The sequence below is a fragment of the Phocoena phocoena genome, chromosome X (genome assembly GCF_963924675.1).
Source record: "Phocoena phocoena chromosome X, mPhoPho1.1, whole genome shotgun sequence".
Taxonomy (NCBI): Eukaryota; Metazoa; Chordata; class Mammalia; order Artiodactyla; family Phocoenidae; genus Phocoena; species Phocoena phocoena.
In genome coordinates, this window is record NC_089240.1 from 38,977,774 (window position 1) to 38,997,806 (window position 20,033).

General features: G+C 39.0%; 1 pseudogene; it reads left to right on the top strand.

Moving 5' to 3' along the window:
• The first annotated feature begins 207 nt into the window (after positions 1-207).
• Positions 208-2,037, top strand: LOC136142705 (putative deoxyribonuclease TATDN2 pseudogene; annotated as a pseudogene).
• The last annotated feature ends 17,996 nt before the right edge of the window (positions 2,038-20,033 follow it).

Genomic DNA, 20,033 nt, shown 5'->3' on the forward strand with positions numbered 1-20,033 from the left:
AAGCCGAGGTTTCCTGGGGTTCATCCTGTCAGGGAAATTCCACCTCCTCATCTTACTTCTCTTTATACTCTTCCCGTTCCTCAGGTTCGCGTGTGGGTGGAGCAGCCTCCAAAGACTACCTGATTCGGAGCACTCCGCGTTCCTCTCGCCCGTGGAATCGCCCCAGCGCCATCCCCTTTGTGCTTTGCCAGCCCCGTTCTAGAAGAAATGGCTTCTTCAAAGGATTTCTACGACCTTACGGGTAATTCCAAACATAGTTTCTATAGCTCCATAAACCCTGAATTCGCAGCCATAGCTGAGGGTCAGAATAATGAGACTGAGGAAGTAGACGAGGGCCAGAGAAGCTGGGGTAGACAGCAAGACGAAGACTCTTCAATGATATATGTGAAGGCGATCCGGGGCATGCTGGGAACATTGATGGCAGAAGGAGAGGCTGCCACTGATACAAATTGGAGCACAAGACAGCAGCCCAGCTCTGGAGGAAGATCAGCCACAGATGTCCCCTTCTCTGCTCCTCAAAGCATAGTGTCTGCCTCAGAGGGCAGAGAGAAGATAGACATCAGCGACTTCTGTGACAGGAGAATGATGGTACATCGTGAGAAGCCACTTGGTGACCCAAGGGCACTCATTTTTGAAGGCAGCTCTCCAGCCCTGAAATTTCTAGGCAGACCTGACTGTCATTCACAAATCCAAAAGCATCAAGATAAGAGTATGGTAAATGAGCACCCTTCTTCAGGAGGTGGCTGGTCTGACGTGGATGAGATTTCTGCCTTCAGATTCCCTCAGGAGGAGCCAATCTCACTCAGTGCCGCAAGAATTTCAAGGCCTCCATCCTTCACAGCTGAGCCTGTCACCTACCGGCCTAATTTGTATAGTGGTCCTTGGCATGATTCTGCCAGCTACTGGCCCAGTAGTCCCAAGCCTCCTTGCTCTCTCTCCATGGGCGGCGGCAGCAGCAGCAACACATCCCAGGCTGGGAAGAGCAGCCAGAGTTTCTTGAGTGGTTATACCTTCAATCTTCCAGTGTACTCCCCAACCTGGTCCAGAGAACTGAAGTCATCAGAAGAAGATCAGTCTCCGAATTCTCATTCATTTCATTTCTCCAGAAGTTCAGAAGCCAGGATGAAGGAGAGGAGACACCATCTCCAAGAGGAGACACCATCAAGTTCTTGGGGAGGACAGGCATCTCATTCCCTGCCAAGGAGCCACTGGAAAAAAAGCCTTCAGGAGGGTTTCATTGATACCCATTGTCACCTGGACATGCTCTATTCCAGGTTGTCTTTCACAGGGACGTTTAACAAGTTCAGAGAAGTTTATAGCAGCTCCTTCCCTAAGGAATTTCACGGCTGCATCTCTGATTTCTGTGATCCCCGCACACTGAAGGATGGTATATGGGTGGAGCTGTTGAAAGAGGATCTGGTCTGGGGGGCCTTTGGCTGTCACCCCCATTTTGCACGTTACTACCGTATGAGTTACGAAGCAGATATTGTGCAAGCCTTACGGCACCCCAAGGCTGTAGCATATGGAGAAATCGGCTTGGATTACTCCCACAAGTGCAGCACACCTGTCCCACAGCAGCACAAGATATTTGAGAGACAGCTGCAGCTGGCCGTGACTCTAAACAAGCCCGTGCTGATCCACTGCCGAGAAGCTGAGAAAGATCTGATGGGCATCCTGAAAAAAAATGTGCCCTTTGACTACAAGATCCATTGGCATTGCTTCATTGGCAGTTACGCAGTCATCGAGCCCCTTCTGGACTACTTCCCCAACATGTCTGTGGGCTTCACTGCAGTCGTGACTTACCCTTCGGCCTGGGAGGTCCATGATGCTGTGAGAAAGATCCCACTGGAGAGAATCGTCGTGGAAACCGATGCTCCCTACTTCTTCCCTCGTGGGGTTCCCAAAACCCTTTGCCCATTTGCCCACCCAGGCCTGGCCCTGCATACGGTTCAAGAGATTGCCAGAATCAAAGGTCAGCCACTCTCCCACACCTTGGCCACCTTACGAGAGAACACTAGTCGCCTCTACAATATTTAAGCAGAGAGGGCACAGTCAGGAGTCTTCCAGAAAACGGAGACCAGCAGGCTGACAACATAGACTTGGTTTGAACTCTGCCTGTGTCCCAGGTCAAGGATGTGTTTGGCAAGCCCATTGGAACAGAAGAAACCAGGACAGGATGTTCTCCACAAAACTTCTTCATAAGACTTCTGCTTCCGGCTGGTAGGGTGGGGTGCAGTGGGATGGGAGGAAGACTAAGGGGAAGTGCCCTTGATGTTATTAGGGGTTTCCTTCCAGCCCAGTTGTGCCAGGGTAGTCAGTAGAGAAGAAAGAGTTCCATAAGGTTCTGGTTTGCTAATCCAAATCCCTGTTCTCTGCAGCCTGTGTTTCTGAGCAGTTGGTGACTAAAGTCACCCACCTACTTGTCTTTAAAAAAAAAACAAAGCAAGGAATGTTGAATTTTAGAAGTGAGCTAGGTGATTTGTTCCGTTTATTCCCAAAATGTATTTGTTATTATAGGAATTCTATAGTCCATATGGGTTGTTGTTAAATTTGTAAATTCAGTGACTGTTCAACTTGCAATTTCTTATTTCTAAAGATAAACCAACAGTAGCATTTCATCTAAGAGGAAATCAATTTAGATAAAAATTAGTTAATAGTCATAAGGTGCCAGGGAGGGCTGTGGGGGACCTTAGAATTGATGGGAGCCAAATCGGTTGAATTTTACAACCACTGAGGAGATGAGTTTTGAATCTGAACTGAACTCCCTCCCCACACTTGGATAATTCCAAAGCTCTTCAGATAACTAGCATACTAGTAATAGCAACTCTTCATTCAAATTGCTCTGATTCTTAACAAGGCCCAAATGTATATCATTTAGAAATACCATTCTCCACAAGGGCAGAAACAGAGAAGAGCTTCAGCTGCCCATTTGGCAAACAGCCTTCCTCCTTGAGAAATTAAAATGAACCCACATTTTAAGGAAAACGTTTGAGTTAGGAAATTTAGCTTTGCCATCCAAGGCACACACCTAAGTCTAGGAGTCCGATTACTGGATGAGAAATTCCATTTTTAAAATGGAAAATCTCTTTTACTCTTGAAAACTAAATCAATGAAAAGAGGCCCAGCATACTTCAGACTTCTCTAGTTTCCTTTGTGCCTATTTATGAGGATCCAGAAAAATCAGCTGGCTCCTCACCATCTGGTTCTCAGCTCAGAAGTCTCCTCCACAGAGAAGCCCTCCCTGACCACCAATCTGTAAGTGTTCACCTCACCTGGGAGGAAAAAAAATCCTGGACTTACTATTTTGATTTAATCCTAGCACTTAGCCCTGTCTGAGATTGTGTTGTTAATAGATATGTGTGTTCATTGGTTATCTTCCCCACTATATTGTAAGTTTCCAAGCTTGTTAGTCTCGTTCACACTGTACATACACCCGATGTTAGAAGAGTGCCTGGAACGGAGCAGGCACTCAGCAAAGATTTCTTGGATTAACATATGAATGAATAACTAACTTCGTTAACACCTGGCAGTTAATGATAGTATTTGGGCGAGGTGGCAGATATTAGTAAGAGACTAGAGTAATAAGCCATCCTAGTTCTAGCATTCCTCTTTAATTTACAAGGCAAGGCAAGGTTGAAAGGCCACCTATATTCTGCTGGTAGATGTCATCCATAATAAAAGAAATAAATGAAAAAGATCAAGCTCTACCAGGAACTTGACAGTTCATATTTCCTATAAATAACACTGAGTATAGCATAGATTTCCCCTTTGTTGGGAATCCAGTCTTTTGAGAAGAAGAAAGCTGTAGCTGAAGTGCTTCACTTTCCTTAGTAGAACAAAAGAAGCTGATGCAGTGTTAAAGGTGCAACTTGATTATATTTTTCAAGACAGAAGACGTTCAAAAATTAAGCCAATGTTTTGAGTTAGGAAGGTTTTTTTCCATTTAATGTACACTTTAAATAGACATTGTTCACAGTGTGTCCCTCAACCCACTGGAGCCCTGAGCTTGTGATAAACAATTTTAGGGAAGAGGGTTCCATGGGCACACACTTTTGGTAAATAATGAGTTGTACAAAGTTCCTCAGATTTTTTTTTCATTTCACATTTCCTGTGATATTGCTAATGTGAGCCACAAATACCCAAGAAGGTGTTTCTCAAAGTTACTTCTAGATTAATCTGATTAACTTGAGGTACAATTCAATGAGCTCAAGTTCTTTGGAAACACGACCTTAGTCACAGTCTTGCTGTTGTGATGCCCTTATCACATTTTGTGCATATCTCCACTCATCACATTCCTTTCTCACAACATAAGATCTGTGGAGAACACAATGTTATTCATCTGATTCTAGCAAAGTGACATTACCAAGTGAGCATTTTAAAAATGGGTGTGAATGAACGGTTGCTTTTGTAAGCACACAATCAACAAGATAAACAGGATATACACATATTATAATTAAAGTAAGTTTCCTTGCCAAAAAAAAAAATGATCTCCTTCTTATATGGAGAAAATATGTTCCTTACCTGCTCCTCTCCCTCTACAGTTTTGATGGCAAATGCACAGACCATACTCTGCAGTGTTTCTAACGTGCAGGAGAGAACCTTGCCATAATTCAGCTTTATTTCTTTAGGAAAGGGAGTGAGCAATATAGTCTTTTCTGAGTGTAGTATATCCAGAGTGGCCTAAGTCAAAACTCACAATCTTCCTTTACTTATTTCTTGAATACAGTAAAGAACACTTGTTTCATCTATTCATGTTACTAGTAAAAAACAAAAACGAAAAAAAACAAGAACCAAAGAAACCACAAACAAAAAAACCCAACAAAAAAACACAAAACCCCCACAAAAACAAACAAAAAAACAACTCGTGATCCAGATGTCCCTCCCTCCCTCCCACCCTCCCTATCCCACCCCTCTAGGCAGTCACAGAGCACGGAGCTGATCTCCCTGTGCTATGTGGCTTTGAGACTACCAAAGAGCACAAAGTGGGGGGAAAAGTCCACAATCCTACTACTTAGAGACAATCACTTTAACAACTGGAGTAGCTCTTTGGAGGTTTTCTCTAATATTTCCCTAGTTATTGGCCAATTCCAGTGTTGTACTCCTTGAGTCAACTTTGCTACTTAATATTTACTATAATATTCACTTCACTTTATAATTAGCATAAGCAGTGCATTTTATTTCCTATGAATTTGTGATTTAAATACATTATTTTGTGTATTTTTATTTGCTTTCCTGAGTAAATAAGCTAGAAGTTTGTTAATTCTGTTGTTTTTAAGACTCAACTCTTTGACTTCTTGTGCAAATCTATTCTGTTTACTGATTTACAAAATTCTGCTTTTAAATTTATTAATTTTTTCCTTCAGTTCTCGGATGTAATTTTTTGTGTTATGCTTTTTCTAGTGCCTTAATTAAATGCTTGGTTTATTTTTAATTTTGGGGGGAAAGAACAAAGCATTCAATATTATAAATCTGCCTTACTTATAACTCTGCTGTATCTATAGGACTTTTTATTTTAATGAAGTTCATTTTCTCACTATAAAAATTAATACATATGCATTACAAAAATATGAAAATAGGAACAGAAAGAAGTATAGGATATTTCTACTACCTAGAACCCACTGTTTTGTTAATGTCTTTCCTTAACATAATTGTGATTCTATGTCAAATTGTGTATACTTTTAAGAAATTCGTATTTTCATTATGCCAAATTATATATACTTTAAAAAAATGATTATATTTTCATGCCCATACTCGCTGAAGATTTATGTGCCACAAAATCCCGCCACCAATCTATATACAATTTTCATGTTCTGGTGTATTTTTACTTTAAAAGTCCTTTTTCTTTTTTAATGTAGTTAAAAACACAAAGTATATATGTTTATTAAGCAGAGTTAAAGAAGGAATATTTACAGGTCCTAGAGAAAGATGATATAAGAAGCCTTTTTCCCCATAGATGGAGAGAGAGATTTCAACTCTATTCATTGTTACTTTTAATTTGTAAAGAATTGTCAGTTCAAGTGTGAATAGCAAAAAATTAACATCTGTTGGAACAACTCCCTTGAATGGCAAAAAATACTATATTTTTTCTTTTTATATCCCTATCTTGCATTTGTCATTTTATTATTATTTATTGTGCTTTTATCTTCCAATAAACGTTTAAAATGTTTACACTGTTTTCAACTTTATTTATATTTTATAATTACTTATAAGTTTGTTTCCATTGCTCACCACTAACCGTTTTATTTCATGACTTCCCTCATGGTTGAACTGTTTAATTTGCTTTACAACTGGCTGGAGTACATGTTCAAGCAACTTTCTCAGGAAAAGTATGTGGATGGCATATTTGTGAGAAATCATATATCTGAGAACATCCTTCTGTGGCTTTCACTAATACCACCTTGGCCGAGTCTAGAATTTGTGGGTCACAAACATTTTCCCCTAAAAGTTATAGACATTGCTTCCCTGTCTTCTGGCATTTAAGACTGCAGAGAATTCTGATGTCAACTTCTCCTTCTTTGGGGGTTAAACTACTTTTTCTCTCAGGATGCTAGGTAATTAATTTGCTTTATCCTTGACATTAACATAAAAAACGCCAGACTATATCTAATTATTGGTCTCTTTTTTTGTTGTTTTCTCTGGTACACGGTAAGCATTTGATCTGTAGATCTGTGTGTTTTTATAGTCCAGAAAGTTGGTTTTGTTTTTATTGTTTTTTTATGGCATGCTTAACTGATTTGGTTGCTTTTAATCTAGCTTCTAATTCTTTAGGAACAATTGTCTATATATTATAAGAGCTCCATCCTCTGTCCAACCTTTCATTACCTATCTCAAGCTCTCGTATCTGACCTTTTCCTCTGGGAGAATTTCTCAAGTTTGCCTTTTCCATTACTCATCTCATTTTCTCCAGTTTCTTTTTTTTTAAATTTTACTACATATAATGCTTTTTAGTTTCCTCACATTTCTTCCTCCTTCAGCAAGTTCCCTTTCCTTTTCACCTACAGTCTCATTCAACAATATTTTAAACGTATTCTCTTTTCTCCTTCTAGACTTCACTTCAGTTTGCTTTAAATGCTTACTTTGTTTTGTATACTTCTTTGCATTCAATAGAAAGCACAAAGCAAATCATTATCAAAAATATTCATTTTTCTATAGAAGGCATATTTTTAAAATAAATATTGTTTTTCCTCTGCCTCTTAAATACTATGTTCTCCTCCATTTACACTGCAGAGCCTTTTCAGAAACCTTCTGTTGGGTTTCTTTGTTCATTCTTGAACAAAGAGCAGTCTATCCAGGCTGATGTTTTTCTAAAAATAGGGTGGGCAGGTCTTCTTTCCTTCCTTCAGCGTCCATTCCAATGTTCTGACTCCTCCTCTCAGTGGGAAGCTGGTTGACAGAAATTCATATACAGCATGTTAAGGGAAGCAGGGGGGGAATTGGGGCCATGGAGAGTCCCCTTAAGGAAAAACTTCAGATTTTTCCACACAAAAATTTTATAAATTGACCTGACCTCCACTCCGGGAACAGAGCGAATATAACCAGTCCTTCGTGTGCATTGCCTGTCGCATCAGAGAAACGCCCTAATGCAGGGTCTGCTTCTTCCCTCAGTGTGACTATTCCTGGGCCTCCTAGTGACACTCTTAATCCATCAATAGCTGTGAAAGTAAGCCAAGTGGAAGCCCCTACAGGTTGTCCTAACCCCCCAACTCAATTCTTGTCACTTTCTTAGGAAGTGAAATTGCATGTTGCTTTTGGTATAATTCTTCAATATGATCTCATCTGCACTGTATCTAGTGGAAATTCTTCACGGTTTGCAACAAGAAGATGGACCTCCTCCCTGGCCTCCAACACTATTGTGGTTTCTCCGTATTTAAAAATTTTCAAGTCATTTAATTGGGATTGTGAAGGTGGAGAGGTTCATCTAAATATCAGTGCCTAAGTTATAATCTCACTCCAAATTCTCATTTTTTCCTCACTTTTTTTTGATAAATTTATGTTCCTATGGATACTGTGTTTAAATAGGCATATCATTTTAGAAAATTCAAGTTATACAAATCTGAATCTCATTTAGCTTGTTGAACATAAGAGATGGTCAATAAAGGTAAATTCAATAAAAAAATGACAAAAAATACAAACTATAGAAAGATGATTTCCAGAAATTTTTCGTATAAAAATATTATCATCATGAATCCATTTATAATTTATGCTCCAATTTTCATGACTAAATCTAGGGTGGGTTTAAGATGAAATGCACCTAACCTATATGGACAGTATAAGCGTTCATCAAATTTATTTTTACTTGTCTGCTTCTTCTTAAGACCTGATTTTATGGTTTATAAAAGGGGAAAAAGATGTGACTAGAACGCTAGAATATTATTCTTGTAGCTGTATCACTAATTAACCATATAACTGGTGCAAACCACTTAAAGTCTTTGTTCCCTGGTTAACCTTTTAGCAAAAATTAGAAAATCAACACTTGCTCACCAAAGGACAGTGCAGCACTATTTAAAGGATTAAGAAAATTATGTATATATAACAGCACTTTGGAGAGAAAATGAATGTATAAAAATACTGAATAATATATAAATCAGTGTAGGATGCAAAGCTAGAAGCTTAAAAATACTGTCAAAACCACATCTAAAATTGTCTTTTCACATCCTTATGGAATCTATTGGGCAAAGCAATTTAAAAACACTTGATATTACTAAGAGAAGAGGTTCAGACCCACTGCTTAAAAATAAGTCTTCCTGGAAAAATAATTAGGTTGAGAAGAAGGGGGTAACCCTATCCAACACAAATCCCATTGCTAATCATGGGGTTTCATAAACTGAATAGAGAAAAATGAATATGCAAATATTCAATATTAAAGATACAAAAGAAAAACAGCACCTACAATATAAAAGACAAAGAAAAATATTTGGTGTATATATATATATATATATATATATATATATATATATAATTTACCAAGTATTTTATATATATTTTTTCAGAGGGAATAATAATGGGACCTGAGGCAAAAACACTCTTTCTTGCCATCATTTGGAGATATTATGTACTTTAAAAGGCTGGATTCCTCCCAAAAGAGTAAGAAGAAAGATGCTTAGATAAGATGCCTTTTATGTTCTCCTCCAATCGAAAGAATCTATTCCATACTTCTAATAATAACTCAATAAACTGGATTCCCCTGTACATTAGATTGTCCTACTGGTTTCAAAGTATGTCACTTACTTCCCACAAGTGCATCAACAGCTGAGATCACAAAATGGATACTTCATATGGAAAGGCTCCTGTATCAAAAGCAAAGTAACATAGACCAACCCAGTTACAGAGCACCTGCTAAGTTCAAAGCTCTATGCGGAGTGTACAGCATTCAATAAAACAATCTCTCCAGCTACAAGGATTACACAATCAAGTAAGGGAGATTAGACTGTATGCAAATAATTGCAAAACAGGGAATGGTACCACCAAATAATTGTAATGCGCTGGAGATAAAGTCATTAGGAGAGACAAAATAATATTCTTACAAAGCCATTCATCGCCGAGCACCTGTGATGTGTCAGGCACTGTGCTAGGCTCTGAGAATTCAAAGATAAATGAAAATAGCCAACTCTGATTAAGTAGTTATAATGGGTCAGGCAATGTGTTAAGTTCTTTTACACTCTATCTCCTTTACTCCTCACAACACAGCTCTAAAATAGGTAATATCGTGATCCTTGTTTTACAGAAGTCAAGGTTTAGGAAGTTAAATAATTTACCCAAGGTCTCGAGATAAGAGAATAGGACAGCTGGGGTTAGAACTCACACTGCCTAGCTTCAGAGGCCACCTTCAGAGGTTAAGCATTATGTCCTGAACTGCCACAAAATCCCCACCACACTCCAGCTCAGTGAAGGACACAGAGAAGAGTAACATGGCGATTCTAACAGGGGTTTGAAAATGCTCCAGTAGGAGGGGGAAGTGCGAACCACCTGAGAGAGCATCAAGAAGAACGCATCACAGTGGAGGTGACAAGTGAAATGAGCCTTCAAGGCTGAGAGATGAAAGAAGAACTGCATGCGTGGACAGGTGGGTAAGGGCATTCTCTGTGGAGGGAACAGCATGTACAAAGTTACAAGAGCATGGTAGTATATGGTATGTGGGGTCCTGTGAGTCATTTTGTGTGGCTGAGGGCTGAGTGGGGAAGGGGTGGCAGAGGAGATGAGATGAGTAAGGTACAAGAGCCAAAAGACAGGTGGTCCCCAGGCCATGCAAAGCTAAGTCAAAGGATTCTAAATATTTTAGAAAGTTAACCCTGTAGCAGAGTGGGCAGTTGAAAGGGGAATCAGACTGAAGGCAGGGATGGCGCTGAAGAGGCTACTCTCTGGATGAAAGATATGAAATAGGATAGCAGCAGTGGCCTTCAAAAGGAGACTGATGAAAGGGAGATTTCAGAGGGAAACAAGAGAGGACCGGGGTCAGCTGATCAGTGACAGAGGGTAATGGTGGCTCTCTTACTTGTTTCAATATAAACAAAAATATATAATTTAGTGACTTAACATTTAGATGTAACTCAAATAATGAGCCAATGTGGACCAGGCCCAGCATGGTAATATAGTCCAAGAAAAGGCTGGGCAACCAACAGCAATTGAAAACTCTGTCTCACCTTAGCTCCCTGAAGAAACTCTAAAGGTGATCCAATTTATGCTCCACATCTCCACTTCTCACAAAAATGCCTTTCCTCTCTTTTTCAAGTCTTGTCAGTCTCGCATTTCCTCACCATCAGCGCTAAGACATCTCTCTCCCTCTCTCTCTCCTCCTCCCAGCTCTTTCCAGCCCTTCTCCCTTTTCTGCATCCCCCAAAGCCTGAGAATCTTACTGAAAAACTCAGAAGAATCCTTAGAGGATGGAGCGGGGTGGCGGGGGAGTGGAATGAGCAAAGACAAATTTTTGTTCAGCAGGCAGGGTGTGGGGAAAAGGACAAAGCTGGGAACACACATTAATAATATTATCCCCATTACATATCAGTAAGAACCAAAGCTTCAATTAATAAAGCTGACTGTAAAAGCCAACTAGACCAGAATTGAAAAACAGCTTTATTTTTGAAATTCAAACACAAATGTCAAAATAAATGCTCTGATAATCATCAGAGAAATGCAAACCAAAACCACAATGAGACATCACCTCATACCTGTCAGAATGGCTATCATCAAAAAAGTCTACAAATAACAAATGTTGGCGAGGATGCAGAGAAAGGGGAACCCTTGTACACTGCTGGTGGGAGTGTAAATTGGAGCAGCCACTATGGAAGAAGTTAAGGAGGTTCCTCAAAAAACTAAAAACTAAAAATAGAACTATCACATGATCCAGAAATTCCACTCCTGGGTATGTATCTGAAAAAAAACAAAAACACTAATTCAAAAAGATACATGCACCCCAATGTTAACAGTAGAATTATTTACAATAGCCAAAATATGGAAGCAATCCAAGTGTTTATCAACATATGAATGGATAAAGAAGATGTGATATATACAGACACACAATGGAATACTACTCAGCCATAATGTTGCCATTTGCAACGATGTGGATAGACCTAGAGGGTATTAGGCTTAGTGAAGTAAGTCAAAAAAAAGACAAATACTGTATGTTATCACTGATATGTGGAATCTAAAAAATAAAATGAATTAATATCACAAACAGACTCACAGATATAGAGAACAAACTACTAGTTACCAGTGGGGGGGGGGGCAAGATAAGGGTAGGTTTTAAGAGATACAAACACTTATCTATAAAATAAATAAGCAACTAGGATATATTATATAGCACAGGGAAATATAGCCATTATTTATTTTATAATAACTTGAAATGGCAATTCAATCTATAAAAGTATTGAATCCCTATGTTATATACCTGAAACTAATATTATAAATCAACTATATTTCAATAAAAAGTTTAAAATAAAAAAATAAATAAATGCCCTGAAACACCAGATGAAAAAAATCAACAAGTAGAACCAGAGATAGAATAAAATACACTCAAAAACGGATTTTATATTTTAGGCTAAAAAGGAGGGAAACAACAGAGTAGACTACGAAGGAAGTAAAATTTTGATTAAACATAAAAGGGCCTACATGAAGTTTCTAGAACCTAGTTGACAATGGTGTAAAATCTTATGAGTTTAGAATAATCGGAATGTAAATACAATTGTAGTAGTCTATTACTGACTGCTATTAGTTCAGAATAGTGAAAAAGTAAAACAATAATAAATGTAGTTATTTATCACCTTTCCCCTAAAAGACCATTAAGTGAATTTGCTAAAATAGAAGACACATGACAAACTCTCTTATTAAACAATAGAAGACTTTTTAAACTACCTTAATACCCACAGAATAAATGGAACACTGGGGAACAACTGGAAAGAGCAATGCATTGATAGCTTAATGGCTACGTTTTAGAATTCACTGGTCTCAATGGTGGCATCTCCAAACGGATTCTTCTGGAACATGGCAGAATTTGTGCCAAAGAAAAATGCAAGAATTCTGCAGCACAGGTGATGACTGGGATAGTCTGAGCTTACGCTTCACTTCCCCTAGGAACACCGTCCTCCCTACCCCACGTAAGAAAATAAGCCAGGCCTTAAGCAAAGGAGGAAAGTTAATTCTTCAGGACTACATGCGACGAGCTGGGCACTTGATGTGCATTGTCCATCTGATGCTCACGGCAATTCTAAGATAGGTTTGTTACTCTTACTTGACAGATGAGGGAATTAAGACCAAGAGAGGTTAAAAACATAGCCCAGATGAAATAGGTAATAAATGGTAAATCCAGGTTTGAACCCAACTGTCTGACTGAAACCCTTGCTCTCTCCCCTACACCAGAGAGCCTCCTATTACAGGGGTGTTGCAGGAGGACCATGTTCCCAAGGGATACCCCAATCAATGTACACAGAGTTCATTCAAACAATGCTCCATTTAGGGAGACATACATACCCTGGGTTCAATCCTACAGGTAAAGGGAAAGGAAAAGACCCTGGCAATAATGATGATGATGATGATGATGACAATTCTACTTTCCTAAGAAGAGAAGTCAGCAATTGCAAGGCCTGGGACAGAGGAAGACAAAGTAGGCAAAGGGAAGAAAGTTAAATAGGGCACACTTGATGGAAGACGAATAAAAATGCATGAAAGGAAAGAGAGTGAGGATGAAGAGACAGACGAAGTCCAATAAGAGAGAAAAAGAAATAGAGAAAGAGGTCAAAAGAATGGAAGGGGAAAGATTAAGGAGGTTGAGAGATGGGATATAAGAAAAGGAAATGGGACAACACTGAAAAAAGAATGGAGATAAGTATTTCTGTCCCCCTTTCAATAATGTGGAATTCATGCCCTCCCTGCCACCTCCCCATTTCTGATGTCCTAGAATGAACAGCCATGCGCCCTCAATTATTTGTACCTCTGATAAAAGGTTTATGATAATGACATGTGTCCCTGATGAATCCTCTTTATTAAAAGAACTATTACCACACTAAACACCACAATGAATTTCATACTCAGAATAGGTATTTAAATAGAGGAGCATAATTAAAATAAGTAGAAGGATATGAACAATTCTAACATGTTTAAATTTAGAAATTAACAATGCTAAATGTTTTTAAACCTCTGAAGGGAGTTAGGAGAGCAATTTATTTGAAAAAAATAAAAACCAGCATGTTTAAAAATAAAGGAATATCAATCCAGAGAATGAAAAACAATTATAAAAGTAACGCAGAAATCTGCCATGGTGAATTATTACATGTGAATTGGCTGCACTTTCTTTATATACATACACAGCATAAAGCTGTGTCTCAAATCTTAAATCCCAAACAGTGAGCCAGACTCCAGAGAAGACACACTATAAGATTCCATTTATATGAAGTTCAAGAATAGGCAAAACTATAGTGATGCAAGCCAGAGCCATGGAGGAGGGCTGAATGGAAGGGGGCATTAGGGAACTGTCTAGGGTGGAAGAGATGTTCTATATGGTGTCTGGGGTGTGGTTACCTGTGTATACATTTGTTAGAACGCATGGGACTGTATGCTTAAAATGGGTACATTTTATCATATGCAAGTTATACCTCAGTAAAGTTGATTAAAATAAAGACTCAAACAACAAAATCCTAGAGGAATACAGTTTTCTGTGTCCTGATTGTGGTGGTGGTTACATGAATCCGTACCTGTGATAAAATTTCACAGAACTATAAACTAAAGGGGAAATATGAGTGCATGTAAAAACTGGTGAAATTCAATTAAGGTCTGCAAGTTTAGTATTATACTAATGTCAATTTCCTGGTTTTGATAATGTACTATAATTGTATAAGATGCTGTTGTTGGGGAAAGCTGGGAAAAGAGACACAGGAACTGTCTTGTGCCATTTTTGTGATTTCCTGTAAGTACAAAATTATTTCAAAAATATTTTTTTAAAAAAGAACATAGATTATATAGTCAGTATTTGTACCATCACCCACCATCAGTGTTAAAAAAGGGTGAGCTTACTATAGGGTAGAATCCTGAAAATACAAAATTCAGGAAGGTAAATAATCTTTTAAATGTTTCCAATAAACCTGCGGCTGGTCTGAATTCAGAGAGGGAAGTAGTTTTTAATAAATAAACATTACCGTATAGATTAAAAATTCAGATCAAAATATAAATCAGCCTAAAATATAAGTCAACAAATCAAACAGTAACTATCAGTTCCTAATTTGTGATCTAAAATGTTATACATGACAAAGATTTTTGTGTTCAAAAAAAAAAATCAGTATGTACAGAGAACAGCCATGTGAAGAGGCAGCAAGAGGGCGGCCATCTGCAACCCCAGGAGAGAGGCCTTAAGAGAAACCAACCCTGCCAGCACCGCGATCTTGGACTTCTAACACCCAGAAGTATGAGAAAATAAATTTCTGTGGTTCAAGGCACCCAGTCTATGGTATTTTGTTATGGCAGTCCTAGACTAATATATTAAACTGTAATTTATATGCCATAAACTCACCTCTTGTCAGTATACAGTTCAATGACTTTTCATAAATTTATAGACCTGTGTGATCATCACCACAATCCAGTTTAGAACACTTCTATCACCCCCAAAACATTCCCTCTCCCACTGCCAACCCCAGGCAACTACTGATCTGCTTTCTCTGATATATTTGCCTTTTTTAGAATTTCAGATAGATGGAATCATACAATATGAAGCCTTCTGTGTCTGCTTTCTTTTACTTAGTATGTTTCTGAGGTTTATCCGTATTGTACTATATACCAGTAGTTTCTTTTTATTGGCAAATAGTTTCCATTGTATGGCTATACCACATTTTGTTCATCCATTCATCAGTTGATGGACATTTGGGTTGTTCCCTGTTTTGGGCTATTATGAATAATGACGCTATAATCATTCACATACAAGTTTTTGTGTGAACATATGTTTTAATTTCTCTTAGAAATATATGTAGGAGTGGAATTAACTGAGTCATGTGTTAGCATATATTTAACTATTTAAGAAACTCCCAAACTGTCTTCCAAAATGGCAGTACCATTTTACATTCCTTCCAGGAATATATAGAAGTTTCAGTTTCTTAACATCCTTGTCAGCACTTGGTATTGTCAGTCTTTTTAAGTTATAGCCATTCTAATGGGTGTGTAGTGGTATCTACTCAGGTTTAAGCTCAAAAAGACAATTTTAACTTTGGGCTAATGAGAATAAGCCACAGGCCTACTTATTGATAAAAAGTATAACCCTGAGGGGAGGGTCTTAAAATTTTGCCTGGTAACCACACTCTAGGTTTTAGAAAAGAGGGGAGGAAGAACTCTCTCTTCTTCAGTCAGAGACTCATTTATGAAGCTCATTCTTTTTATTCCAAAAACATTTATTCCAGATTTGGGAGTTTTTATTAAATGCCTTCTGAATTTCAAAAGATTAAAGAAAGCCATAATGCATGATGAAATTAGAAACTTTATCAGTTTAACATAAATTTAAAGAAGGTAATTTTGTGTTTTAGAAATAGATGCAGAATATACAGTTGAGAATTTGGGGTATGACATGTTTGATTTCAGGCAAGCCTTTTGTTTTGTTTTGTTTTGTTTTTTGCGGTACGCGGGCCTCTCACCGCTGTGGCCTCTCCCGCTGCGGAGCACAGGCTCCGGACGCGCAGGCTCAGCGGCCATGGCTCACGGGCCCAGCCGCTCCGCGGCATGTGGGATCCTCCCAGACCGGGGCACGAACCGGCGTCCCCCGCATCGGCAGGCGGACTCTCAACCACTGCGCCACAGGGCAGCCCCAGGCAAGCCTTTTGATTTCATCTTTAAAGCTCAGTAGCTAAAGATTATGTAACTGTGACCTAAAACATGGGACTTAAATGGCAATGTATTACAAGCACATTGTGTTATAATTATACATATCGGTGTCTTTCATGAAATGATTCTAACAGGTTTCAGATAATCTGACAGTCACATAAACCTATGGAAATTTTTCATTTGACCTTTTGGGTATGGTTTAAAGGTATAGTATCTGACACATTTTCTAGTTATTTTTAAATTTTTAATTGTATTTTATTTTTATATACGCTGATTATATTTTGTAACATTCCTAATTGGCTTTAGGCAAAACTTCAAGGATCTGTAGTCATGTATTGTTCTTTGCCAATTCAAAATTCTAGCCTACTTGATCGCTCCTTGATCCCCTGTGGGAAAACTAAAAATTTTGGCTGGTATTGGGTAAGGAGAAAAGCAGCCCCTGACATGCAGGAGCCAGCCTGGCACTATCAGCTGGCCTTGGTGCTGCTACAGGCTGGTCTGGCAGCCACAGCAAAGCCTTGGTGTTCTCCCACTGAACATGAACACTTCCAGAAAATACCATCCTCAGACAAGGCTGCTCTGTGACCACAGTGGATCAAGACCAAAAAAACAGACCACTCCATAGCTACATCTAAACACAGACAGAACATAAACGATGTCCAAGCCACAAAATGCCAAATATCCTCCTGTCCTAGCTCATGCGAGTGACGGCTGCTTATCTCCCAATTACAGATGTAGCCTCACTCTAGTCTGCTGTCCCCATAAATGAGATTTATTAAGATACACAGTCATAAAAAATGGGCAGAAGAACTGAATAGACATTTTTCCAAAGAGGAATGTAGATGGCCAACAGGCACATGAAAAGATGCTCAACGTCACTAATCATCAGGGTAATGCAAAACCACAATAAGACATCAACTCAAATCTATCAGAATGGCTACTATCACAAAGACAACAAATAACAAGTGTTGGTGAGGGTGTGGAGAAAAGGGAACCCTCGTATACTTTTGGTGGGAATGTAAACTGGTGCAGCCACTGTGGAAATAGTATGGAGGGTTCTCAAAAACTAAAAACAGAACTACCATAGGACCCAGCAATTCCACTCCTGAATATGTATCTGAAAAAAACCCAAAACCACTAATTCGAAAAGTTACATGCACCCCAATGTTCACAGTGGCATTATTTACAATTGCCAAGCTATGGAAGCAACCTAAGGGTCCATCAGCAAATAAATGGATAAAGAAGAAGTGGTGTGTACACGTACACACACACACACGCACACAATGTAATACTACTCAGCCATAAAAAAGAATAAAAATTTTTGCCATTTGCAGCAACATGGATGAACTTGGAGGGCATTATGCTAAGTAAGGTAAGTCAGACAGAGAAAGACAAACACTGTATGATATCACTTATAGGTGGAATCTAAAAAACACAATAAACTAGTGACTATTACAAAAAAGAAGCAGACTCACAGATATAGAGAACAAACTAGTGGTTACCAGTGGGGAGAGGGAAGGGGGGAGGGGCACTGGGAGTAGGGGACTAAGAGGCACAAACTATTAGGTATAAAATAAGTTGCCAGAATATATTGTACAACATAGGGAATATAGCCAATATTTTATAATAACTGTAAATGGATGGAATACCTTTAAAAATTGTGACTCACTCTATTGTACACCTGTAACTTACATAATATTGTACAGCAACTATACTTCAATTTTTAAAAAAAGATACACAGTCATAGAAGTACCCCCGCTTCCTGAGAGCACCCAATCCAGAGCAAGGCCTCACTTCCTTCGATCCTCTCCAAAATTACCTAACACAAGCCCAAATCTTATGGTAAGTCTTTTCTAACACCTGCTTACTTAGACATCCCACAGTTACTCAGGGTATATGTTTTCCCTCACTGCAAGGAATAATAAACCAACTTGTTCAATTAAAAAAATACATCAAGGTGACCCAAGAGATCAAATTATACTTTAAATTTTTGTTTTCGTATTGTTCAAAGCATAGAGATCCAAACAGTACTAAATAATCAGCTCATCATAAACTCAATGTCAATGAATGCAGTTATTAAAATTCTAATTCTGTGGTCAGTAGTTTTGATTATAATTATTATGTATACAGTAGATGGAAAAAATGAAATATTTCTAAATGCATGCATAATACCCCATAGGATCAACCTTTATCCTGCCACTTACAACTATAATAGAGTCATGTGCAAATCAGCCAACAAATTAGGCTAACTAGGAGCCATCGACAAATGAAGAGAAATGAGTGTATAATTGTAGAGTCTATGTAAATGATGCTTAACATCCAGATAAAAGTCATTAAAAAACATTCAGTCATTTGAGTATTTCTAACTAGTCTGACTTTTTTATAAAAGCAGGTAACGATAGCAACGGCGGCACATTATAAACTACCAAGTGCCCAACTTCAATCAACAATGAAGCAGTAGGTGCCTGATGTAATTAGAAAGAGCCCCAGGCCAGGAGATTCAGGGTCTGGGCTCAGTTCTAGGATGAATTTCCCTGTAGTCGTAGACTACATGCCACAGACTGAGACTCAAGACTTAGGCAGAGACTGCTAGAGGTAAAGGGGTATTAGCAACCAGCTAGCCAAGCCCCACGTCAGGGTCAAGGAAAACTCAGGCTCAGACGCATAAGGTGAATAAGCCACCATCAGAACCCTGCCCCTGCCCCACTTCTTGCCAATGATTCCTCATTTATAAAATGAGAACAATCATCCACGTTTGCTTCTTCCTGATAGAGGTGCTGGGATGATGACTGGAACTAACTGGTTGAATGAATGTGTGCTTGCTTGTATTTAAATGAATTCAACGAAATAACTAGTCTTCGGGCAGTAGGTGCAGTATCAGGCAAAATTATGTTTGGCTATTTGCATAAATCCTCCCACTGCCGAGGGTTTTAAGCAAGTTAGGACTGTGTTTCTCAATGGGAGCGGTACTGGCATTTTAGGCAGAATACTCTGCCCGGTGGGGGGTTGCCCTCCCCACGGTGCAGGATGTAAAATACAAGGCTGGCCCCCAGCTACTCAAATAGCAGCAGCACCTCTGGGTCAGGTCTGGCCCTAGGGCGAGGCAATTTAAAACATCAAAACTAATGCCAGAAATCCATAATGAACAAAATACCACCATGTTAAACAAATATGGAATCAGTGCTACTGACTTTTCTTTTTGCCTCAGGCTCCAGTATGGCTCAGCATGGCAGTTACTGATCCTGTCTTTATTATAACATGCTGGCATTTTATTCAACCTGAATTTTTTGCATTAATTTTTAAGAGATTTCATTAAAATATTATCCGGCGCGTTACTGAGTTTTGGGGTGCCCCTTAAATTCTGTACCCAAGACAAGTGCCTCACTTGCTTTATCCTAGTCCAGTGCTGCTTCCCGTCATTGCGACAACTTAAAACACCTCCACACATTTCTAGACGCCTCCCTGGGTTGAGAACCTCTGAAATAGGGGCTGATTTTTCTCATTTAACAAGCAGTCCGGAGAGACACAGCCCAGGCCTGAAACAGTGGCTGCATGATGCCATCGGGGTCCTAGATTCCCTGTATCTCTGCTGCAGTCACAAGATGGCTGATGTGCCCCCAAGGAATTATGTCCTAGTTCCAGAGAGGAAAACAAGGCAGGGCGAAGGGCAGGAAAAACATACCAGCTGAGCCTGACTCCTTTAATTAGAAAAATACCTTTCCCAGGAGCCCCACCCAATAAAC